Source organism: Elephantulus edwardii, unplaced genomic scaffold (genome assembly GCF_000299155.1).
Source record: "Elephantulus edwardii isolate Elephantulus edwardi_28Jun2011 unplaced genomic scaffold, EleEdw1.0 scaffold00020, whole genome shotgun sequence".
NCBI classification, from domain to species: Eukaryota; Metazoa; Chordata; class Mammalia; order Macroscelidea; family Macroscelididae; genus Elephantulus; species Elephantulus edwardii.
The window spans coordinates 11084601-11109311 of record NW_006399770.1 but is presented as its reverse complement, the minus strand read 5'-3'; positions in this window follow the sequence as shown (position 1 = coordinate 11109311).

Genomic DNA, 24711 nt, shown 5'->3' with positions numbered 1-24711 from the left:
AAGAATAGATGCCTTCGAGCTGTGGTGCTGGAGAAGAGTCTTGAACGTACCATGGACTGCCAACAAAACAAATAGGTCTGTTTTGGAGAGCGTGAAACCAAGACTCTCCTTGGAAGCTAGGATTTTGAAGCTCTGCCTCGTTTACTTTGGGCATGTGGCCAGGAGAAATTGGTCCTCGGAGAAGGATATCATGCTAGGAAGGGTGGATGGACAACACAGGAAAAGAAGACACTGGATGAGATGGATTGATACAGTAACTGGGCCAATGAGGGTTGGTATGTCTGGATTAGTGAGACTGGCTCAGGACAGGGAAAGATTCAGAGCTGCTGTACATAGGGCCGCTATACATCACAGGCTACTCAATGGCATGTAACAAAAATAACATAATATATTGGGGGTTTTGTGTCTGTGTGTGTTTAATTTAAGCCTCCTGTTTAGAGTCAACAAGACCTTGGGGAGGGCCTTTGTATGTTAAGTTGATTATTATTATAATGTGAAAAAACATTTTTCTTAGTGGTACAGCATCTTTTGTCAATATGCTGTACTGAGGTAACCTGGGGTTATTGTGATGCTGAAACTTGTGCAATTAGGACGTCAAATTCCATAACAGTTACCACCCATGTTGACAGTGTTTGGTGGAACTCCCAGTTCAACACAGGTTTGGAAGCAGGAGTGGCATCTACTTCCTAAAAATGTTCCTCCAGACTCTATGAACTTTGATAAATATCCATAGTTATAGAAAGGCTTCAGGCCTTTTGTTTATAGGTTGCTATGAGTCATGCTTGATTTGAAGGCAATCAAAACAACAATAGCAAAATTGGTGTTTTATGTTTATGAACAACACACACAAACACACACACACACTTTTCATTATTATCGAGTCAGAATGAATTCATAGCTAACCCTGCATAGGACTTCTGAGACTGTAAATCACACATACGAGAATGTTGCCCATTTTTCTCCCAGGAGACACTTGTGCTGTCAAACTGAATATAAACCATAGTAACCCTATAAATAAAAAATCTGAACCCTATCCTATTCTGTGCCATCCTCACACCTCCTGACACCTTAGAGCTCATCGGAACAATCACCTTGTCAATCCACCTTGTCAAGGGTCATTCTCTCCTTCACTGACCCTCCACCTTTCTGAAAATCATGTCCCTTTCCAAGGAATATCCCCTCCTAGAAACATGCCTGAAGTATGTGAGGAGAAACCTTATCATCTTTGCCTCAATAGAGTACTTTGGCTGCACTCTTTTAAAGACACATATAATTGTTCTTTGGCATTCTATGGGATGTTCAGAACTCTTCTCCAATACCACAGCTCAAAGGTATCAATCCTTCTTCTGTCATTCATATTCATTGTCCACCTCTCAGATATATAACAGATGATCAGAAAGGCTATGGCCTGAATCAAATGCACCTTAGTTATCAAACTGACATTATTACTTCTTAGTAATTTGGAGAGGTTCCTAACTGCTGACTTTTCCAGTGCAAACATCTCCTGATCTCCTGGGTGCTGGTACCAGTGGGGTTAATTGTGGATCCAAGTAAGATGAAGTTGTTGACAGTTTCAGTATTTCCTCCATCCATTATGATGTTGCCTATCGGTCCAGTGGTTCTTGTTATTGAGATACAATTCACATTGAAGGCCTTATTCTTTGATCCTCTGGAACAAGTGTTTCAAGTTCTCACTTTAAGCTAGCAAGGTTGTGTCATCTGCATAACACACATTATTGATGAGTCTCCCTCTGATACTGATGCCACATTCCTCTTCATAGAGTCCAGCTTCTTGAATAATTTGCTCAGCATATAGACTGAACAGGTATGGAGAGCGATTACAACTTTGGAACACTCCCTTCCTAATTTTAAATCATGAAGTAGAGTATAATACGATGCTGGGAAGGGTAGAGTGTTGGCAAAGGAGAGGAAGACCCTCAATCAGGTGGATAGACATGGTGACTGCTACAATGGGCTCTTGTGTGTCAGGAAGTGAGGATGGCACAGGATAAAACAGGCTTCAGATCTTTTGTTCATACAACTGTGAGTTGTACCTGACTCTACAGCACCTAACAATAATAGTGTTCCATTGTTCTGTTCACAGAATAGCCTCATGGCCTAGTTATCGGTTTCTCATGAGCACAGTTAATTGTTCTGAGATTTCAATTCTTCTCAGTATTAGACATAGCTTATTATGATCCACATAGTTGAATGCCTTTGCAAAGTCAATAAAGTGCAAATAAACATTCTTCAGGTATTCTTCACTTTCATTGAGGATCTATCTGTGCAATACACAGAGTCTCTGTACCAGAAAGAATTGATTGACACTGAAAAATTTCAAGAAGTACCATATAAGTAGAAGCCAATGGTAATGAAAGAGGTAGTGGAAGCTGCATTGAAGGCATTGATAAAAAATATGGCCACAGGAGTTGATGGTATATCAGTTGAGCCTTGGATGCACTGAACAGTCTATTTCAGAAAATTTGGAGGACAGCATTCTGGCCAATGGATTGGAAGAGGTCCACATTTTCTCCCATTCCGAAGAAAAGTGATCTAATAGAATGTGGAAACCATTAAACAGTATTATTAATATCATATGCAAGCAAAACTAAAAGACTCAAACAACTGAAGAAGTTCAGTCTTTGTGTTAGCAATTGCAACTTCCTTCAGACAAAGACACCTGAGTTCTCTAATTGTGCAGTTAAAACTTTCTTTGGAAAGTTTTTATTTTGAAACTTAAGTAGAAACAAATGAAATGCAAATTTAACCCCAAGCTGTAAGCCACGGTAATGTATTTTTGAGCAAATCATGCTGTTTCTTATGAGGTAGAGATTTTAGTTGACATTGGATTGTCTTCTTTCTGCAACCACATATGCCCAGAGTGAAAGTGGTATACAAGTTTTCTTGGCTATAATCTTTGTGAAAATATCTCTATAATCCTGTCTCTTGTTGAAATGCTGAGTACAAACTACTAATCTTTGAATTAGTAGGTGATCATAAACTATGTTACCCAAGGTAGATGGATCAAAGAAAAGCTGAACAGGTTTTAATGAAAAACACATAACTATATGATGACTTTGAGCTGTGGTACTGAAGAAGAGTACTGAATATACCACGGACGGCTAGGAGAACAAACAGGTTCATCCTGGAGAGGATGAAACCAGGCAGTTCCTTTGTAAGCAAGGATTCTGAAGCTCCATCTGACACACTTTGGGTATATTGCAAGAAAGCACCAGTCCTTGGAAAGGGACCTCATGCTTGGGAAGATGGAGGGACAGTGCAAGAGAGGAAAACCCTCAATGAGATGGATTTGCTCAGTGACTGGGTTAATGAGGGTAGGTGTGTCAGAGACAATAAGGTTGGCTCAGGATAGAGCAAGGTTCAGAGCTGTTGTACATAGGGTCTCTATGAGTAGCAAGTGGCTCGTTGGCTCTTAACAATAACAACAACAACAACATGAATAAGTCTTTAGGATGCATCTTCCTTTTATTCATTATGTTAGGTTATTTCCATCTTTATTATGCTAGTTTGGTTGTCTAGCACCTATAGGAATATATCTAGAAAATGTGACTTGAGTTTATAAGTTCTGTAAGAATTTGCATTTATCTTTGTCAAGAGGATAACTGAAGGCAATAGTTTCCAAGAATATTCTAATTAATCCAACTCAGTGTATTTTGTATTCTGAACGTCCCATCAACTAAAATTCAGTTCTTATCAAAAGAAGGAGGAGAAGAGTAGAGGTGTCTCTGAGGATAACAAAGGGAGGAATAAAAATTTTTAAAAATTGCTTAGAACTAAATGAAGAAGCACGAAACTTCTGCATAAACATCACCCATCTCTCTTATTTTTAATCAATAACCTCTGACCCCTGCCTTCTGGAAATCTGATCCCGTTGTCAGGGAACACTTTGCTCTTCCAGACAGCCTCGGAACTTTTACCAAGTTGTCCTACACTCCAACAGCTTGTCGTTCAGTGTCTGCATTCTGGCCGCCTCATCTGCCACGCGTATGTAGCAGTCCCTAATGGATGTGGAATGTGGGTTTTTCCACATGCAAATGTGCCTTTGAGCCCTAAGTAAAGCAAAAGAGACCCATTTTCTCAGACTCTGCACTTGAGGATGTGTTCGGACAATCTCTTTCCAGATGTCAGTGTGCAGATGCATATTTCAGATGCTCTTTTTTCCCCCCTGATTAGCAGGCAGCCACAACACCTGTTTTGTTGCTTGGAGGAATCATATTAGAAATGAAGATACATTTTCATAGTCAAATATTTGCACAGTATCTCTAAACAGAGCTTTTATATTTTGGGCAAATACCTTCCAAGGAGTCCAAAGCCACATAACTGGACTTGTGAAATAATTTCAGTCCCATCTAAGAAGGTGTTAAGACCATTTTTTCTAAAGTTGTATCTCTATGCAGGCTAGAGGAACACTTTCCACAATGGTAACCCAACATGTGTGTGACTGTGCGTGTTATGATTTGAAATCAATGAAAATCTCTCATTTTGATTTTGTAATAGAACAGATCTCCACTAAATATTTTATAATATCACAGTCACAGTGTGTTCTCTTTCTTCAATATGTAGAAATATTTAAAAGCTTTATTACTTGAACACAAATTATAAGCCTATAACCATAAACTTGAAATAGCACAAAAAGCTCATCTGTAAAAGAGTTCCCAAAATAAAAATAAAACGTTACTAATGACAAATAGTTTAGAATATAACAAATAGCAATTATATAGGAAAAGGTAAAATGGTATTAAAGTATTTTTGAGAATGTATAAAACCTATATAACTGTTCAACAAAGCTCTCGACTTTCAATATTTTGTTGTCAATTTGGAACTGACTCATGGTTAACCCTCCAGCAGGTTTTTGAAGGCTGTAAATAGCACAGGAGGAAATGGTACATCTTTTTCATGAGTGGCTGCTAGTGGATTCAGAGAAGCATCACTTCTGGGCTAGCAGTGCAGCTCCATACAAGCTGCATCACCAGAACTTCCAATGAAACTGCACACATTTGAAAAATAAACTCCAGAATGATTGACTTGTGGGTTGATATAATGATAGAATTTGAATAGCACAACCCAGTATTTACTATTGATAAGCTACTATGAGCTGAGCTTTAGAGTTTTTTAAAGTCCATCAGACACTATTTCACTAGGCACTTCCAGAGAGAAATGACATTGTTTGAAAATCTTTAGAATTGAGAACACTAGAATTAAGCCCTATCAGTCTGATAATAATTCTAAATGAGCCAGATTCCAGTAATTCATAACTAAAGTAGCAATTCCTCAGTACAGAATTAGAATGTAAACTCTCAAATAAGACATTTGGGCTGTTAGAGAGAACAGAATTATAGTTTGGCCCTATATTTTTTCCCTTAATCTGTCTAAATCAATTATACATTTGAATTGTGGTATTGTATTTCCAGGAAGCTTCATTGCTTTCTATTATCCTCATGACAAAAATAAACAATTCCTTTTGAAATCATAAAGAAAAATGCCTCCCACCAAGTTGATGTTGTATGCTGTTATATGCAAGAACATATGTGTAATAAAAAATGAGAAATTATGGATCAAATAATGATGTTGGAGCCACTTACATAAACAATAGAGAACATTTTGGATGAGCTCCAAATATCATCACTATTGTTTAATTTCAGCCCTAGTTTATGCATCTGCCTAGACTTAGTGTCAAATATAATAATTTTAGATTAGATATAAAATGCACAACTAAAATTGCAAAGCTTCATTATTCTGTTTACACAGAGTACTAAACCACTCTTTTCCAGCTGACTGATCCAACACAGCATTTTGTCCACTGGGTTCCCTTGTAAATTCAGTGGGCTGATACTCACTTCCTTGTGGATGTTAGGTCATTTTGTATGAACGTAAAAATACAGTAACTAAAAAGAGGCATGGCTATGTTTGCTCTCTAATGAATATGTTCTTTGCATCTTGCTCGCTGCCTTTCATACACAATTATGGGCTTTTAAAGCAAGAGCGAGCCTTACTGGAAGTCACAAAATGCCAATTAAAAGAAATGGACAGAAGCTGAGTGCCAAGTCGCTCATTCTGTGAAAAAGAGGAAGACAAAGACAGCTGCGCGTTTCCGCTCTCTTCGCTGAAATATCTTTTCCCAGTCAACACGCGATAGAATAATCAGCTGGGTGGGGATTTAGAAAGTTACTCAGTTCACGACCTGTCTGGAGCTGAAAACCACTTACTTAACAGAGGAAATATTCATGTATGATGGTAGTCATAAAGAGAATGATCGCCAGAAATGTTATTCTTTCCTCTTCTAATAATGGGGATTTAAACAACAACAACAACAAAGAGCATTGCCCAATTTATGTCTGAAGTGGGAGATTTGGGAAATTATAGTTTGCATGTGGGAATAAAAAGATCATATCTTTTTTTTTTTATATATACTTTTTTACCTCATGGATTTTAAAGCAAAACTTTTGCCGTTTATTTTCTTTGAATACAAAACATTGCACTCTAAGCAGAACTGAACAGGATCTACCTCTCCATCACTGACAGTTAATAATTAAATCAAACATTATATTCAGCAATAGAACATATGCATCAGCTTCTTTCAAATTGCATTTCCTTCCTGTTAGGTCCATTAGTGTAAACCAGACTGCCTTTAGAAACCCCCTTATTGCTGCTGTCTTTCAACACAGTTCCTGAAATGGATAATGTGGTACATATTATAGGCAATTACACAGAACTCCCCAGCGATATGGTTTTAGAGTTACAGAATGAAACAGCTGGAACTACAGAGCTACAAGCTAATCAGAAAAAAAAATAGGAAAGAGTTAAAAAAATAATCTGGACAAAGGAGGGAAAAAAAGAACGTGAGAGTTTCTACTTAAACCATTGTTCTTAGGGGAAGCTGTCTCTGTGCCTAGGACAATCTCCAGGGTTCATAATGTGAAAATACATAAATTGAAACATTTTGTAAAGTTTATTTTGCCAAATCGTCTATACTTATGGGGGGGGGAAGTAAATATTAAACAGCTAGCAAACCTGAGGTCTTGAAAACAATGACGTTTTCCTCCTCGGCTTTACCAATGCACGATTTCTTTATTAAGAATATCGTGAGAAATCTAGACTTCTTTTTCAATTTTATTTCAATACAAACATAGATGATACTGGGAAGTAAGAGTTCCAGTCACTAAATTAACTAAAGATGTGACATTGTCATCTTGTTCTGTTATGCTCTGGTTTAGATGTGTAGGGTTAATGGCACAGATAGAAGACGTTGTATCTCCCTCCTTTTAGTCTGGGTACTGGAGCTGAAGTATTTTGCTTGGAACATCAGACATAAACATTAGAAATCTACAAAAGGGAAAAGCTTCATATTCAAAGGGGATAATATCTATCCCATTTTGTTCACAGTTTCAATAAAGAAAATAATAATGGGTTTTGATGGAGGAAAATGCGACTTCGTTTGGTTGTAAGCAAAGTGCAGTTCTTAGCTCTTACCAATGAAGTGTTTTGAAAATTCTCTTTAAAATTATATCTTGAGACATAATGGGACAGTTTGCACAGTCACTATGATGAAATAAGACAAAAGTGAGTATAATTTTAAATGTTAAATATAGCTACCAAAAAACTATTCTCAGATTTGGTACTAAAGAATTCTACAAAAATGGGAAGATATTAAAGGCGGAATAGTTGTACACCTCTTGGAGGACTATTCTTTTTCTCTATATGGAGAAAGATTACATTGTCATAGGCAGATTTATGTGCCTACTTAGATACTTTCATAAGGCTTCAGTAGCTGATATTTATTTCAGCAACAATAAAATGGCAGCAGGAAGTAGTTGGACATAAAACATGCTATCCAGTTTGATATCCTTAGCAGTCACTGTCTTCTACTTCCCTTAAGAGCAGTGATTCTTTGTTGTTACTTTGGATTTTTCCCCCTTCCAGTAAAAGCTTTATAATGATAGAGTGGAAGGAGGGAAAAGAGAGATATTAACAAGACAACATTGTAGTCAAACAAAGACCATGTCTCCTCATTATAAAAAAGTAATGTTCACTTTAACAGTAAAACTCTCATTTGTTTTTATTATTGAAGTTATATGGGTGAGTGTACGATATAATAAGTAAATTTTCCCTGAATACCCAAACCTATTTGTTATGTAACACGCAAAGTTCAGGAGATTTAATTGGAGGTTATGTTTTTGTATGTTTCTTTTTCATAAGGAGGACATTTGAAAACTGGGAGAGAAGTCCTAAAAGATGTGGTGAATGTCTTGAGGATAGTGAGAGAAAAACTAGGAATTGATATAGAAAGAAATTTCTTATTTATGTTTATCTATATGAATTTACACCAAGATTTTTAAAAAAAATCCTTACATCTGGCTGTTAATTACTAACAGGAAAATTCCAGAGCTGTGACTCTTGTTTTCACTCTCTATTTTTACTCTAATATGGTTTGCATTTTTTATTTAGACAAAATATAGCCACTGTTACACAGCATCCTTAATTTATTCTGGATACTGACCTAATCACTCGATAAACAATAAAAGATTGGAGCTCTGCTGGTCTAACGATAAAAAGCTGCACTTCAATCTCCGACGTGTAGAGTTCTAATCCACCAACTGCTCCATGGAAGAAGGACGGGAAATCTCTTCCCAAGCGATTCCCACTGGAGAATCAGCTATAGGTCTGATCTGACTGGACTGTACACAAAAACAAGAAGCATGCCAGGAAGCTCTGATGGACTAGTGGTAAAAAACTGTACTGCAATCCCAAAGACACATTGTTCAAATCCACCAGATGCTCTGTGGGAGACACACAATCATCTGCGTGATTAATTGACTCTGAAAACTGGCAGGAGGGTCAGATGTAAGTCAGTTTCACTCAATGCAAACAACAATAAGACAACAGTAAGCATGCTATATGGTAGATACTATTTGTGAGCCTTGTTTTATAGTTGAGAAAACAGAATCGTAGGGTTTATCTACCTGCCCACTTACACAGATTCATCGCAATCTGGTGTAAGCACTTGAACCCAAGCAGTTGGAGTCTAAAGTCTGTGTTCTTAAATATTGAAATATATTCTATTTGAAGACAGACATATTGCGGATCTCAATGGTGCATAAACTACCAGGTGTCAGGACCCACATCTCAGACAATATGATATTCAACTGAGTCTGGGAGTGAATAAATAACTATAAACTGTACCTCCACGTCTGGGACACGCAGACTGTACTTCTGCAATCTTATTGGTCACCAGTGAAGAAGTCAGTAATATTCTTACATTTATTTTATATTAATTTCCTAAAAAAGACCAGAGAGTGGTCTGCTAATACCATGCAACATTTACTTCATTGATTTGTTAATTTAAAATGTGCTGCTTTATTCTAACAGTTAGTCTCCAGAAGGCTTCAGACTTTGGCTTTGAAAGCATCTGGAAAAATATCCTCCAATAATCCATTGAACGTGAAATATAAAAAAGCTGCCTGGTTGATAAAGCAGCTTATCATGCATAATAAATTAGCTTCACATTCAGAGTTCTTAGAGTTTATTAAACTTTTTACTGATCACATTTAGGAATAGTGCAGATCAATGTTTTTTATTTAAATATATTTTATTTTATTTTTTACTATTGTTGAGAATATAGACAGCATAGCATATAGCATTTCAACTTAGTATATGCACCATTCAGCAGGTTGGTCACATAATTCAGGCAACACAAACATTCAAACTCTCCTTTTCTAATTTTCTCCCTCCTATTAACAAAAGCTTGATGTTCCTTAAGTTTCTTATCTTGTTTTTCAAGATCCTGTTGCTTCTTTAATACTCTATAGATAGTTCTATGGAGCTCTCGTGGTTTAGTAGGTAAGAAGTTGTGCTTCCAACCCAAAGGCAGGTGATTCAAATGTTCCAAGAGAGAAAGAAGCGTAATCTCCTGTGCATTTTATAGTCTCTGAAAAGCAGACGGAGGTTCACTATGAGCTGTTTCTGAAAGATCTTAGAGCTCAAAACAAACATTCTGCACTAATTTTTTTTTTGGTGGGCGGGAGGCTGTGGTGGTGGTTGTTTTATTTGCTTGAAAGTTTATAAATCTCATTTACTTACTCAGTTATTCACAGGTAATTAATAATTACCATTAATTGGTGCAATTAATGTATTATAAACCCTTTTGGTATATTGCTGTGTCCTTAATCCACCTACTTTGTTTATGAATTTTTTTCCTGTCTTTCTTCCCCCCGCACTTCATTCATCCTTTTCCAAATTATTAATTGCAATACACACCAGGCATTATGTGTATTATGTGGCTTAAAGAAGACTTAAGGGAATGTTTTTAGTCCCAATGACTAAAGATTATATCAGGGAAAAAGTTCTGCAGGTTCATTCAACTTCAATAGTTCCAGAAAGTCTGCATTCTGGGAAAATTTGAAATTTTGTTCTCCAATGAATTTTTTCAGGTGAAATGTTAAAATAAAATTTCAGAAAAGGATATTGAGATAAATGAAGTTAGGGGTGTTGTAATTCATAAAGAATGGGACAAATTATCTTGAACATTGAGCATTTTGAAAATACATGGCAAAGACCCCATAAAGCAAAGAAAAAAGAACTCAGGATTATAGATTAGAAAAGTATTTGCAATCAGCGTTACAGAAAACATCAATATATATTGGCTCATAAAGTGCTTCTTACATTGCAACTTTAATTTAGTGTACTATAATATTCTATCATTTCTCAAATATTTCTATCTGAAATATATTCTATCAAGTGTCAAACATTTATAAATCAACTAGTAATATTGTTAAAATGATTTTAAAATAAATTATCTCAATCTCTTTTCTGTTTATCATGGTGCTGCCAATTGGTCAGTGGTGAGAATCTTGAATATTCTGGATGTTGAGCTTCAATTCATGTTGAAGACCACAACCTTCTGCAGCAAACACTTCAGTTAATATGAAAGGCGGAAGGTAAATGAACACATTTCAAAAGTATTCTTAATCTCATTATTAGCCATTAATACACAAATGATTAAGGAACAAGCTACCCTAAATTTTACCTACTGCCTACAAAATGAATTATGTCTAGCTGTCAAGAAAAGAAAAATCCTCCAGATGAACTGTTAGGCAACATCATGATAGATGGAGAAAAGATTGAACAAATTCATTTTACTTGGATCTACAATCAACACCATTGGCACAAGTTGTTGTTGTTGTTATATGCTGTTGAGTTGCTTAGGACTCATATTGACCCTATGTTCAACAGCCCTGAAACTTGATCTATCCTGCACCAACTTTATTGTCTCTGACACATTTACCCTAATTACCCCGTCACTGTATCAGTCCATCTCATCTTTGGTCTCCCTCTCTTTCTCCATCCTTCCACCCTTCCAAGCATAATGTCCCTCTCCAAGGACTAGTTCCTCCTTGTAATATGCCTAAAGTATGTCAAATGAAGCTTCAGAATCCTAGCCTCCAAGGAGGTAGCCAGCTTCACCCTCTTTAGGAAGAACCTGCTTGTTCTCCTGGCAGTCCATGGTATATTAAAAACTCTTCTCCAGCACCACAGCTCAAAAGCATCAATTCTCTAGTCATTGTCTAGCTCTCTGACAAATAGCAAGCAATTGCAAAAAGTATTGTCTGGAAAAAGTACACTATAGTTTTCAGACTGACATCATTGCTCTTCAGTACTGTGGAGACATCCCTAACAATTGACTTTCCCAATGCAATCCCTCTTGATTTCCTGGCTACTGGTACCTAGAGTGTTGATTGTGGAGCCAAACAACCTAAAGCTATTAACAATCTCAATCTCTTCATCATCTATCATGATGCTTTCAATTGGCCCAGTGGTGAGAATCTTTGTTTTCTTGATTTTGAGCTTCAATCCATATCGAAAGTTTCAGTCCTTGATCTTCTGCAACAAGTGATTCAGGTCCTTCTCATTTTCAGCAAGCAGGGTTGTGTAATCTGTATAATGCAGGTTGTTGATGATTCTTCCTCCAGTCTTCATGCCACATTTCTCCTCATAGAGCCCAGCCTCCCGGATAATCTGTTCTGCAAATAGATTGAAAAGATATGGAGGCAGAACATATCGGTGGTACACAACCTTCCCAATTTTGCACCATGTAGTGTCTCCCTGCTCTGTCCTGATAACTGCCTCCTTGTCCAAGTAGAGATTTTGCATAAGCACAATCAAATATTCTGGGATTCCCATTCTCAGAGTGAGCCACAGTTTATTGTGATCCACACAGTCAAATACCTTTGAACAATCAATGTAACACTGATAGACATTCCTCTGGTACTCTCTGCTTTCAGCCAAGGTCCATCTCACATTAGCTATAATATCCCTAGTATCACAGCCTTTTCTAAACCCAGCATGTACATCTGGAATTTCTCTGTTGATGTGTTGCACCAGTAGTTTTTGAATAATTTTCAGCAAAATCTTGTTTGCATGTGATATTAATGATATTGCATGATAATTTCAGCACTCTGTAAGATCACTTTTCTTTGTAATAGGAAAAAAATATAGATCTCTTCCAGTCAGTTGGCCAGGTGGTTGTCCTCCAGATCTCTCTTGGCACAACTTAGTGAGTGCATCCAGGACAGCATGTTTGTTGAAATATGTCAAGTTGTATGCCATCAATTCCTGGAAGCTTATTTTTATGCCAATTAATTCATAGCAGCTTGGACTTCTTCCTTCATCACCACAGGCTCTTGCTCAGACATTGTCTCATGAAATTCTTCTGTGTTAGCCAATTCCTTCTGGTATAGCCACTCTGTATACTGCGTCCACCTTATTTCAATGCTTCTTGGATCATTTATATTCTTCCCAAAGCACCCTTAAGTATTGAAAATTGTGGCTTGAATTTGTTTTTTCCAATTCCTTCAGCTTAAGAAATGCTGAATGAATTTGGCCCTTTTGACTTTCTAATGCCAGCTCTTTGGACATTTTACCCAGCAGTAAAGAAAAATTAAAAGGTGTATTGCTTTGGAAAAGTCTGCTGTCAGGAACTTTTCCAAAATACTAAGGAGCAATGTTGTCAGTTTGAAGACTATGGTGTGCCTGATTCAAGCTGTGGTCTTATAAAGCATTTAATATTTATCTGAGAGATGGATTATGAATAAGGATGACAGAAGACAAATTGATGCCTTTGGGCTATGATGTTGGAGAACAGTACTGAATATTCCATAGACTGCCAAAAGCATAAATAGATGCAGCTAGAGTGTTAATTAAAGGCAAGCATGGTAAAGCTTTTCTCACATACTTTGAACATGTTTCTAGAAGGAGCTATTCCTTAGAAAGGGACATCATGCATGGAAAAGTGACTGGTCAGTGAAAGAGAGGTAGAACCTCAACCAGATGCATTGATCCAGTAATTGTAGCAGGATACGACCGGATGTTCATAAGATTGCTATGAGATATCTTCCACTTAATGACACCTAACAACAACCAAAACAAAGTTCTAGATGCTAAATATCTGGTTTCAAACTCCAGCATTTGCAGAAATATTAGATAGGTTGCTTAGTTTCCCTGAGCCACCAATTTGTCATCTAATTAAACCTGGCAGCTCCTTGGAGGCAAGGATTCTGAGGCTCCATCTAACATATTTTGGACATGTTGTAAGGAGAGACCAGTCCTTGGAGAAGGACCTCATGCTTGGGAGGGTGGAGAGACAGCACAGGAGGGGAAGGCCCTCTATGAGGTGGATTGATTCAGTGACTGGGGTAATCGGGATGGGAGTGTCAGAGACAGTGCGATTGGCACAGGACAGAGCCCAGTTTAGGGCTGTTGTACATAGGGTTGCTATGAGTTGCAAGGGACTTGACGACACATAACGATAACAATAATTAATTTTACTTTTTCTCTCTTACAAACCAAGCATACTTCCCTACCAAGATCTAGAAAATAATCTACAAAACACAATTTGTATCTCAATATTTTTTTTTATTCTTGCCAATATTGTTGTTGCTGCTGTTAAATACCATCAAATAGACTACAACTCTTAGGAGCTCTATGAATTCCTCACCACCACAACTCAGAGGCATCAATTTTTCTTCTGTCCTCCTTATTCATTGTACAACTCTCAGATGCATAGTAAATGATTAAAAAATAAAGCATGTGATTGAAAATTACAAAATTTCTCCTCATTCAGCAGATTTGCCCAATGCAATAGATCTCTTGGTCTCCTGAGTACTGCTATTAAGGGTGTTTGTGGATCCAAGTAAACAGAAATCATCGACAATTTCAATCATCTCCATATATCACTATTTGTTTATCAGTCTCATGGTAAGACTTTTGTCTTCTTGATATCGAGATGTAATGTCTACTGAAGGCTGTAGTCTTTGATCTTCTTCAGCAAGCATTTCACTTTCAGCTAGCAAGATTGTGTCATCTGCATAACCCAGGTTGCTGATGAGTTTTCCTCCTACCTGATGCTATTTTCCTCTTGATTGATTCTACTTTTTCAAATGATTTTTCTCAGCATACAGATAGATTAAAGAAAGGATGCAACACAAACAATACACCTTTCTTAATTTTAAAACATGCAGTGTTCCCTTACTCTGCTCAGACCACAGCTTCTTGTTTTAGGTATATATTTAATATTAGCACATTTAAGTGTTATGGTATTCCCATTCTTAATGTTAGTCATAATTTGTTGTTATCTATGTAGTCAAATACCTTTGCATAGTCAATAACATACAGATTCTTCTGGTATTTTCTGCTTTCAGCTAGGATCTATCTGACTTTAGCAATGATACCTCTGGTGCCACAGCCTCTTCTAAACCCAGTTTGAACTTCTAGCAGTTCCCTGTCAATGTATTGTTTTAACTATTTTTGAAAGACTATCAGCAATATTTTACTTGTATGTGATATTAATGACATTATTTGGTAATTTCCACATTCTATTGGATCATCATTTTTTAGAGTAAGAACAAATATTGATGATCTCTTCCAGTCTTTCAGCCAACTAGCTCTCCTCCAAATTTCTTGGAATAGACAAGTGAGAACGTTTAGAGCTGCATCTGTTAGTTAAAACATGTCAATTGATATCCTATTAGCTTCTAAGGCTTTACTTTTTTTGCCAGGCCCTTTGGTGCAACTTGAACTTTTTCATTCATTACCATTGGTTCTTGTTCATAAACTTTCAAAAATGAAATTTTACTATCCCTTATAATGTACTTTCTTATTACTTTTGAAAGTGTTTTAATTTATTGATAGACTGAACTAAACTTTATTCAATTTTATATATAAGATCTAAGCAGAATGATTAAGGTTTGTGATTACAGTGCAGGTACGAAAACAAATTTAAAGAACGTTGATTTGCATGCACCTGCTCTAATTTATATATTGTATATTTGATACCAGAGTATATTGATAATAAGGTCATTGTAAATCAGAAAGATTAGATGCTGTGAACATGTAATTTATAAAATTCTATACCTTAATATGCTACAAAAATGTAAGTCCTAGACAGTTTAAAAGTATAAAAATGAAAGCATGAAATATTAGGATCAATGCAGATAAACAATCTTATTTTAGAGTGAATCTCAACATTAAAGGATGCAAGTGTTAAAAAGATTATGGATTGATATGCTAAGGTAAAAATGAGAATTTATATTTCAATTATTTTCTCTATTAATTATTTAATATAAATTGTATTTAAATTTTAAAAATAGTCTATTTATGTCCTTGTCTATTTTTTCCCCCAGTAGACTCTGCGGTGGTGTTTTGCTTGGTATTTTTTTTTAAATTTACATTAATGACATTAATCGTCTATTAAATGTAATTTAAACTTTTTTCCCCCCCTCAATTTATCTTTTGCTTCTTTATTTTTCTCCAGAATTTTTGCCATTGTTACATTCTTATATTTTTTGATTGGGGGGAGAGAAGCTGTAAAGTTCTAGTGTTGTACTTGATAATGTGTTAGATGGTGAAATGGAAAAGTAAGAAGTTCTAAACGACCAGCTATGCAGGTGAAAGATGAGCAGTCTGCCCATGCTAGATTCCTGACTTTGGAGACTGCATGGTGGGTGTCCCTGAGTCAGAATTAATTTTAAGCTATTGAGTTTGATTTGGCTTTTTCAGGAATTATATATCACCAAAGAAAATAAGGAAAAAAGTCATCATAAGTGTTAATAAAATACATATTAAATTATGAAATATTATTTTTCCTATCAGACCAGGAAATGTCCCAAAAATGTCCAGCAGTGAAACAAATTCAATTACCAGTGAAATATTATGACATTTAGTTGAAATAGAAATTTGTATAAGATCTAAAGCTAGGTAAACAATTTGTATCTAGAATCTTAAGAACATTAACCATAGAAACCTCTTAGTCTCTGTGTTCAGAACACTATTTTAGGTCCCACATTTACAAATGGATATGTCATATTGTTGTCCTTAATGAGGTTATGAATTCATAATAATCACATAAATGATAAAATAAAATAAATAAATGATAAAATAAATGATAGAATAAATTATTCAAATAATCCACTACATTTTCCAAACTATATACAAACCCAAATCTCACTACTGTTGAGTCTACTTCAACTCATAACAACTCTTCGGCACAGAAGAGCACTGACCCATACATAGTAGCCTAGTGGACAAGGAGTTGCACTACCAAGACTAAGACAGGAAATTCAAATCTACCAGTTGCTCTGAGGGAGAAAGATGATAAATCTCCTCCCATGTGATTTACAGACTGAGTTAGAGGGTCAACTATGAGTTAGTTCAGACTGCATGACAGAGAGGGAGATAAATCTTTATAGAAGCCGACTGTTAAATCTTTCTCCTACGGAGGAACTGTGGGTCTGGGAGTTCTGGAGGGGACAGGGAGCAATAAATCATCTCTCTATTAATGTAGCTGCTAACCAAAAGCAAATTATGCAGTTTGATTCCACTAATGACTCCTTGAGAGAAAGATAGGCAATCACCCGCCATTAAGATTTACAGCCTCAGAAACTTTATATATAATTGTGTTTGACTCAATGACAGTAAATGCTGTGTTGTGTGTGGGGGTCTTTTGTTGTTGTTGTTTGTTTACTTGTTTAACTTTTGTTTAGTACCTGAGCACTTAAACTGCTACAACATCAGGGTTGTGTGAATGATATATAATAAAAATATCTTAAAATAAATATATAGCTCTTTGGTCCTGTCTCTCCTTACAACATGTCCAAAGTATGTCAGACGAAGCCCCGGAACCCTTGCCTCCAAGGAGTAGTCTGGTTTAACCCTCTCTAGGATGAATCTGTTTGTTCTCTTGGCAATACGTGGTACATTCAATACTCTTCTCCAGCACCACAGCTCAAAGTCGTCAATTCTCCTTCTCTTCTCCCTTGTCCAACTCTCTGATGCATGACAAGTGATTGCAAAAACCATGGACTGTATCAAAAGCACCTTAGTCTCCAGAGAGATGCCGTTGCTCTTGAGTACTTTAGAGAGGTCCCTAACAGCAGACTTTCCCATTGCAATACGTTTTTTGATTTCCTGGCTGCTGGTGCCAAGAGTGTTAACTGTGGAGCCGAGCAAACTGAAGCTGTGAACAATCTCAATCTCTTTGCCATCCATCCTGATGCTACCCATTGGTCCAGTGGTGAGAATCTTCGTCTTTTTGACATTGAGTCTCAGTTCATACTGAAGGCTGCAGTCCTTGACCCTCCGCAGCAAGTGCATGAGGTCCTCCTCAGTTTCAGCAAGCAGGGTTGTGTCATCTGCATAACACAGATTGTTAATAGTTTTTCCACCAATCTTGATTTCACACTTCTCCTAATAGAGCCCAGCCTCTTGGATAATCTGCTCTGCATACAGGTTGAAAAGATATGGAGATAGGACACATCTCTGGCATACACCTTTCCCAATTTTGAACCATGCAGTATTTCCTTGCTCTCTTCTGATGACTGCCTCTTGGTCCAAGTATCAGTTTCACATTAGCACGATCAAGTGTTCTGGGATTCCCATTCTTCTCTGAGTCAGCCACAGTTTGTTAAGATCCACACAGTCAAATGCCTTTGCATAATCAATGAAACACAGATAGACATTCTTCTGGTATTCTCTGCTTTCAGCTAAGATATCCATCTAACATCAGCTACAATATCCCTAGTACCACAACCCCTTCTAAACCAAGCCTGGACTTCCGGCAGTTCTCTGCTGCTGTACGGTTCCAGTAGTTTTTGGATAATCTTCAGTAGAATCTTGCTTGCATGTGAGATCAATGATATTGTTTTGTAGTTTCCACATATTAGTAATATATTTTTAGTTTTTCACTCTTTGAAACGGTTATTATTTGCTAATATTTTCAAAGAATCAAATTTCTTGTTTCATTGACCTTCCCCCATTTTTTAGTTTTTTAATTTTCAATGGTTTCTCACTTTAATCATGTCCCTGTTTATTTTTCTAAATTTTAAATGTGGAGTTTACATAACTGAGTTGAGGCATTTCTACTTAAATATAAATATGTGTTGCTTTTAATTTTCTCTAAACATTATTTCCACATATATTTTCATTGTTATTTAATTTTGTGTACTTTAAAAAATCAATCAGAGTGACTCTAGGTATAAGGCAATATTTTGAGGTTTGCTTTTTTTTTTTAATTGTGATACAGAGTTATGGCCAGAGAACAAATTTTATATGATTTAAATTTGTAGAATTTGTTAAGGTTTGTTATATGGTGCAAAATACAGTCTGTCTTGAAAGTTTCATGTTTGTTTCAAAAAAGGTATAATAGAATAGCAATGCAACAACAGTATATTATTGTTGGGAAAACTGTTCTATAAAATAATTTAATTTATTACATTGGTTGGTGATTGTGTTTAGTTCATCTTTGTTCTCTCTGATTTGAGAATAGGTTTACTCAAGTTTCCAGTTCTAATTGTGAAATTGTTTCTTTTCCTTTCAAGTCTGTTAGTTGTCTTTATGTATTTTTTTGATTGCTCTTGTTTAAAATGCATTTAATTGTATCTATTTAAATGATTTTATCATTGTATATTTATATACTTATAGGTCTCTGGTAATTTTTAATTTATTTTTTTATTGCTCTGAAATCTACTTTACTGATAGTAGCATAGCCACTCCAGCTTTTTAAATTTTTTTTATTTTTTTGCATAGTGTTTACACTAACAATCCCCACCCTCCAACTTTAAACCTCACTATGTCACTTAAAGTATATTTCATGTAGATAACACACATTTAAGGCATGCTTTTATATCCAGTATGCCAGTCCCATTCAACAATATGTTAGACCATTTACATGTAATGTGATTACAGTGGTTACAGCACTCAATGGGGAATTGGGTGATAGAATTTTGTTTGGGCAGAGAGAAGAAGATGAAAAGGATTCAATGCATTTTGGGTAGAAGACAAAATTCAGGTGGCTTTTTTTCATAATATTAATCTGAATAGGAAAGTCATGGCAAAAATAACTTTGTCCTATAGAATTGTATTTGCCTTGGTCCTTTGACTAGAGAGAACAGGCTTTACCTAAGAGCTTTTCCCTATACTGCGGTCTTTGGCCATATCAGATTTTAGACTTCTCTGTCATCCAAATCAGGATATATATGGGACAAATAAAACAGACAAATCAACAAACAAAAGCCTGTGGGACATTAATTATCAGTCTCTAGCTATTATTTGGAGGAAAAGGACATGATGCTAGGAAGGGTGGAGGGCCATTGATGGAGAGAAAACCCTCAACCAGGTGGATTGATACAGTGACTGCTGCAATGGGCTTTTGTGTGTCAGGAAGTGTGATGACACAGGATAGAAAGAATAGGGTTCAGATCTTATGTTCATAGGGTCACTTTGAGTTGTACTCAACTTGATGGTACCTAAGTACTTATTTTGCTATTTTGTTAAGGATGATAGTTTTAATAGACTACAGTTATCTCATATATTCTAGAACCAGAAATTTTCTTAACCTCAGTTTAACAAAATTGTCATATTCAATGGAATTATTACCATAATTGACATTTTAAATATTTCTTATTCTAATAGATTGTTGAAAGCATCAATCTATGGTTTGGTTCCAACTCTATAGTAAATAATAACATATAATTGGAAATAGTTTGAAATTAAGGGAGATCTGTACATTGGTGTGAATGTTAGCATCTAGAATATAGAATCCAAGGGAAAAGTTTTAGCTTTCATTTTGTTAAACTGTTTTTTTTTTTTTCATTTCTAACAAACAGAGTTCCAGAAAATTTATAAGGACAACACATTTATGTGTTTATTTTGGACTTAACTTGCTTTTTACATTTACTTTACTCTGCACTTAATTTTGGCCTTGACATTTATTCCCAAATTGTTTGTTTGGAAATTTGGTAGTGTAGACAAGGTCTAACTCCTCTTTTGTACAAGGCTCAGAGCACCCCCTGGATGCACAATAAATGTTATGCATTTGTCCATTTGAGCACTGGTAATCTAGTGGTGAGAAGCTGTGTTGCAATCCCGAAGCCACGGTTCAAATCCACCACCTTCTCCATGGGAGAAGGATGGGCAATCTCCTCCCATGCAATTAACTGCTTTTGAAAACCCACCGGATGGTCAGTTCCAATTTAACAGTACACATCACCAATACTTGTTTTATTTCAATTTACCTTTAGTTCTAAATAACTTTTGTTTAATTTTTTCATTTCATTTTATTTCATTAATATGTATTAAATTTCTCATAGGGACTTTACATAGTATTCTATGGTAAGTATAAAAAAGATAAAACAGAAGAGATTTTAGAGGAAAATTTAAAGTAGAAGATGGTCATGTCACTCCTAAGAGTTTTGTTGTTGTTTTATGTATCACTGAGCTAATGTTATGCACCATCACTTGTAGCTGAACCTCAGCAGGTTTTCAGAAGGAGTAAATTGCAAGGAAATAAATTAACCATCTTTCTCCCAGGAAGTATTTGGTGGATTCGAACCCATTCCTTTGTGTTAGCAGCGCAAGTATTTATCGTCGAATCACCTGAGCTTACTTATAGCTGATAACCTGAAAAGATATGATAGTAGCGTTAAGAAAAGAGCTGATTTTTGAAGATGAGAAAATGTTAGTGATAAGGAAAGAGATGTGGTATAGGAGAGGAAGGCCTAAGGCTGCTTGACTTTAAGTTCTCATTAATGTTTATCTTCTCAGGGAGCTTTAGTGGGTAAGGAGTTGTGCTGCCAACCGAAAGAAAGGTGGTTCTAATCCACCAGCTGCTTAGAGAAAGATGGGTAATCTCTTTCTTTGCAATTTACAGTCTGCAAACCTGCTGAAGGATCTATTATGAGTCAGTTCCAACTTGACGGCTGTAAGTGAACAATGCTTAACAGTAAGGTGTTGAGCTGCCAACCCAAAGGCAAGCAGATTGAATCTACCAGTTGCTCTGTGGGAGAAAGATGGGAAATTTCCTTCTGTGTAATTCATTGCCTCTGAAAACTTGTTAGAGGGTCTTCTATGAGTCTGTTTCAACTTCGCGATACTTAACAAGAACAGTAATATATCAAAAGGAGCTCAGGTGGCATAGTGTATCAGGTGTTGCACTACTGATGAAAACATTGGCAGTTCAAATACACCAGCTACTTTGAGAAAGCATGATGGACAGTTACATCCTATAAAGATATACAGCCGAAGAAACTCACTGGAGGGTCACTATGAGCTGGAATCTACTCAGTGACAGTGTTTTTGTGGTTTGACTGTATCAGGGTAGCTATGTAGGAAGGTATATATAATATCAAGGATACAAAATGAATACAGGTTCAGACTAATTATATGTGCACCAAAAATGTATAAAAGAGGTTTCTTAGGGAAAATGTTATAGCCTTTACTGAATTTATATTTATTTGTAGTTTTGATACTGTTTCCTGAGAGAAAAGATGGAAATTAAAGGTTATTATTGAGGAGAAAAGCCAACGTTGGTTTTGAATAAACTAAATAATATGTGTATGCATATGTACATATCCATCATCCATTGTATATCTGTGTATTGAACTGAAAAGGACCAATATAGGTAGTTGTTGTTGTTGTTAAGAGTCGTGGAGCTGCAGGCGACTCATAGCAACCCTATGAAGGAGGGTCCTCGACGCTTGGGTGCCTTTCTTCCTCTCTCCAGGTTCATAGGGTTTCCGGAGGCAAGCTATTATGGAAGTGGATGCCACTCCTCCTTCCAAGCTTGTTTTAATATGGGAGCTCCACTCCACTCTCTGTCCGCCTTGGGTAACCAGCCATTAACACATTTGACACATCAGTGTGACAGTGTTCAGCCTCACAGCAACCACAAGTTACCACAGTACGGCAACTTGTACACCAGGGCTATAATACGACCTAGAGGAATGTCTGAACAAAAACAATGAAAGACTGGCCCATGGACTGCAGGCTCAAGGGCCCTACAGTGTCTTAGCAGTCCTGCATGCTCAATTGCTGGGAAACTCCCTGTCCCAGACTCCCATTCATCTGACAAGTCTGCTCTGCCAATACCCTAGTGGGCCCCAAAGAACCACCACACGTTTTCGGAGTCCTCAAACCTACTGTGCCTCCAGAAGCCAGAGACCGGATTCAGCTGGCATTAAATATCCCAAGACCCTAGGCGTGCTTGATCTTTCAGTGTAATATAGGTAGTAGATTTAGGAATTATTAGTATTCAGTATTCCAGAGGGCTTGAGTTGAATAAAAACAGGAAAAAGAAAAAACAACCAAAACACCCCATACCTCCATGATTTCATTGTGGTGAAAATAAAAGGAATAAGAAGGCAATAGAGCAGAGAAAACAAACCGTTTGGAAGAGAACCAGGTGTGAGTAGCATCAGTGAAACCCAAGGTTGAGGACTATCAAAGAATAAAAGAAATGTTAGAAATGTCAAATGCAATACAATGGTCAGGATAGATGAGGACTGCCTAAATCCCTTCGGAATTTTCAATGGTTATGGTGTCAATAAACTCAGACTCTAGTTGCCTGAAATGTGAATGAGAGGTGATAAAGTAGGCACAATGCCTACAGTCCCTTTTACTATGAATTTTGGCTATCATAGGCAGGAGGCAGATATAGAAGGAGTTTGTGGCAAGTGGCCAGAAAAACTAGAATAGCTAAAAGTTCAGGAGGAAAAAAATATTGCTGATGGCACAAGATCCTAGCAGAGATAAAAGCACATAGAGAGTGATTAGCCTTGAATAAGATCACATGAGTCTCTGAAATAAGATGAAAGAGGAAAATAAAATCAGAGCGTACATTCAAATGAGTATTGACTTTTTAAAAAATCATCTCTTTGAAATGTTATGTTATAATGTTTTTAGGCCTGCCTATCTCTTAAATGAAATCTCAGATACAGGTGGATTTAACACACACACACACACACACACACACACATACACACACACACTTTTTTGTTTGTGTCTACTTATTTTGTTTGTGTCTACTTGTTTTGTTTAATTATAGACATGGTTTCAGAAATGTCCAAAATTTATTCTGAGTCATCTGGTTGAATAACACTATCTAGTATACAGCATAAACTTATTAATTTTCACAGATGCCAATTCAGGGTAGGGTGAAGTCTCCAAATGTTTGTTTTAAAAATATAGGAATAACTGTATGACCTTTTTGGTTCAATACTTTATGCACTCAGTTGACAAAAATATATAGAGGTTTCATGGTGAGCCAGGATTTCAGCTTTAGAGAATATTTTGATGAGCAGCATTAAATTAGACATGTTCTGATATATTTCTTATAAACCAGATTTATATAACAATCTGTGCTAACTTTAAAATATTACCATATTTATTGCTCTCACTAAAATAAGCTGAGGCAAAATTTGGTTCATGCCTTTAACTCATCTATTCATGTCATTTGTAGCCATTCTGAAGCATTTGAGTCTCATCATATTTTAAAATTTTTTTTTAATTATGTATACATTGAGAAACAAATTCAGCTGAATAGAGGAAATTCTGAAATTTCATAATGAGTTACCAAAGTACAAAGATCCTGGGTTCACTGAATTAGAGACAGTATTTTTATATCTGATAAGTTTAAGCACATTAACTAATCATAAAAGAAAGAAATTGTCATTTATATGCACAGTAAATTTCTTCCTTGCCTTGTTATGGCTACAGTGACGTTTCCTTCTAACAGGAGCTTCACGCTTTATGTTGCAGTCTTTCCAATATCGTCAGTTGGTGAATCTACATTTCTTACAATATCTCCAGGTGATAATTATGCAGAATAGAATTTGGAAACCACTGCTACAAGAGTTTTGAAACTGCTGGACAAATGTTTTAAAAAAATGTGAATCTCTCTGAGACAATATGTTCTAATTTTGAAGACCCACTCCTAGATATACCAGTATGACTGGGAGACAGGCAGGAATATAATACAGTATCTTTGATTTTGATTCAGATAGGCTATGTGGGATTCTTGTTCACCCTTTCAAAGTATTGCATTTAAGGACCAAAAATGATTTAACCTCTCTGATCCTCAATTTTCTTCTCTGGAAAATGGAGGCAGTAACTACTCCAAATGATTATAGAGAGGATAAAAGGAGAATGTGAGAAAGCTGAGCACTTTTCTTTCCCCAATTTGTAGTTAATTCTGTATTCATTACCCCTCTTCCTATACTCCAGACGTACATTCTCTAGTCTTTTTTTTGTGTCTAAATATTTTTTTATAATTTAATTGAGTTTGTTTATTTTTCATTTCAACGAACATCTACAGAGATTTTGGAATTCCATTCATTCATTGTTGCACCCTTCTCCCCGCACCCCCCC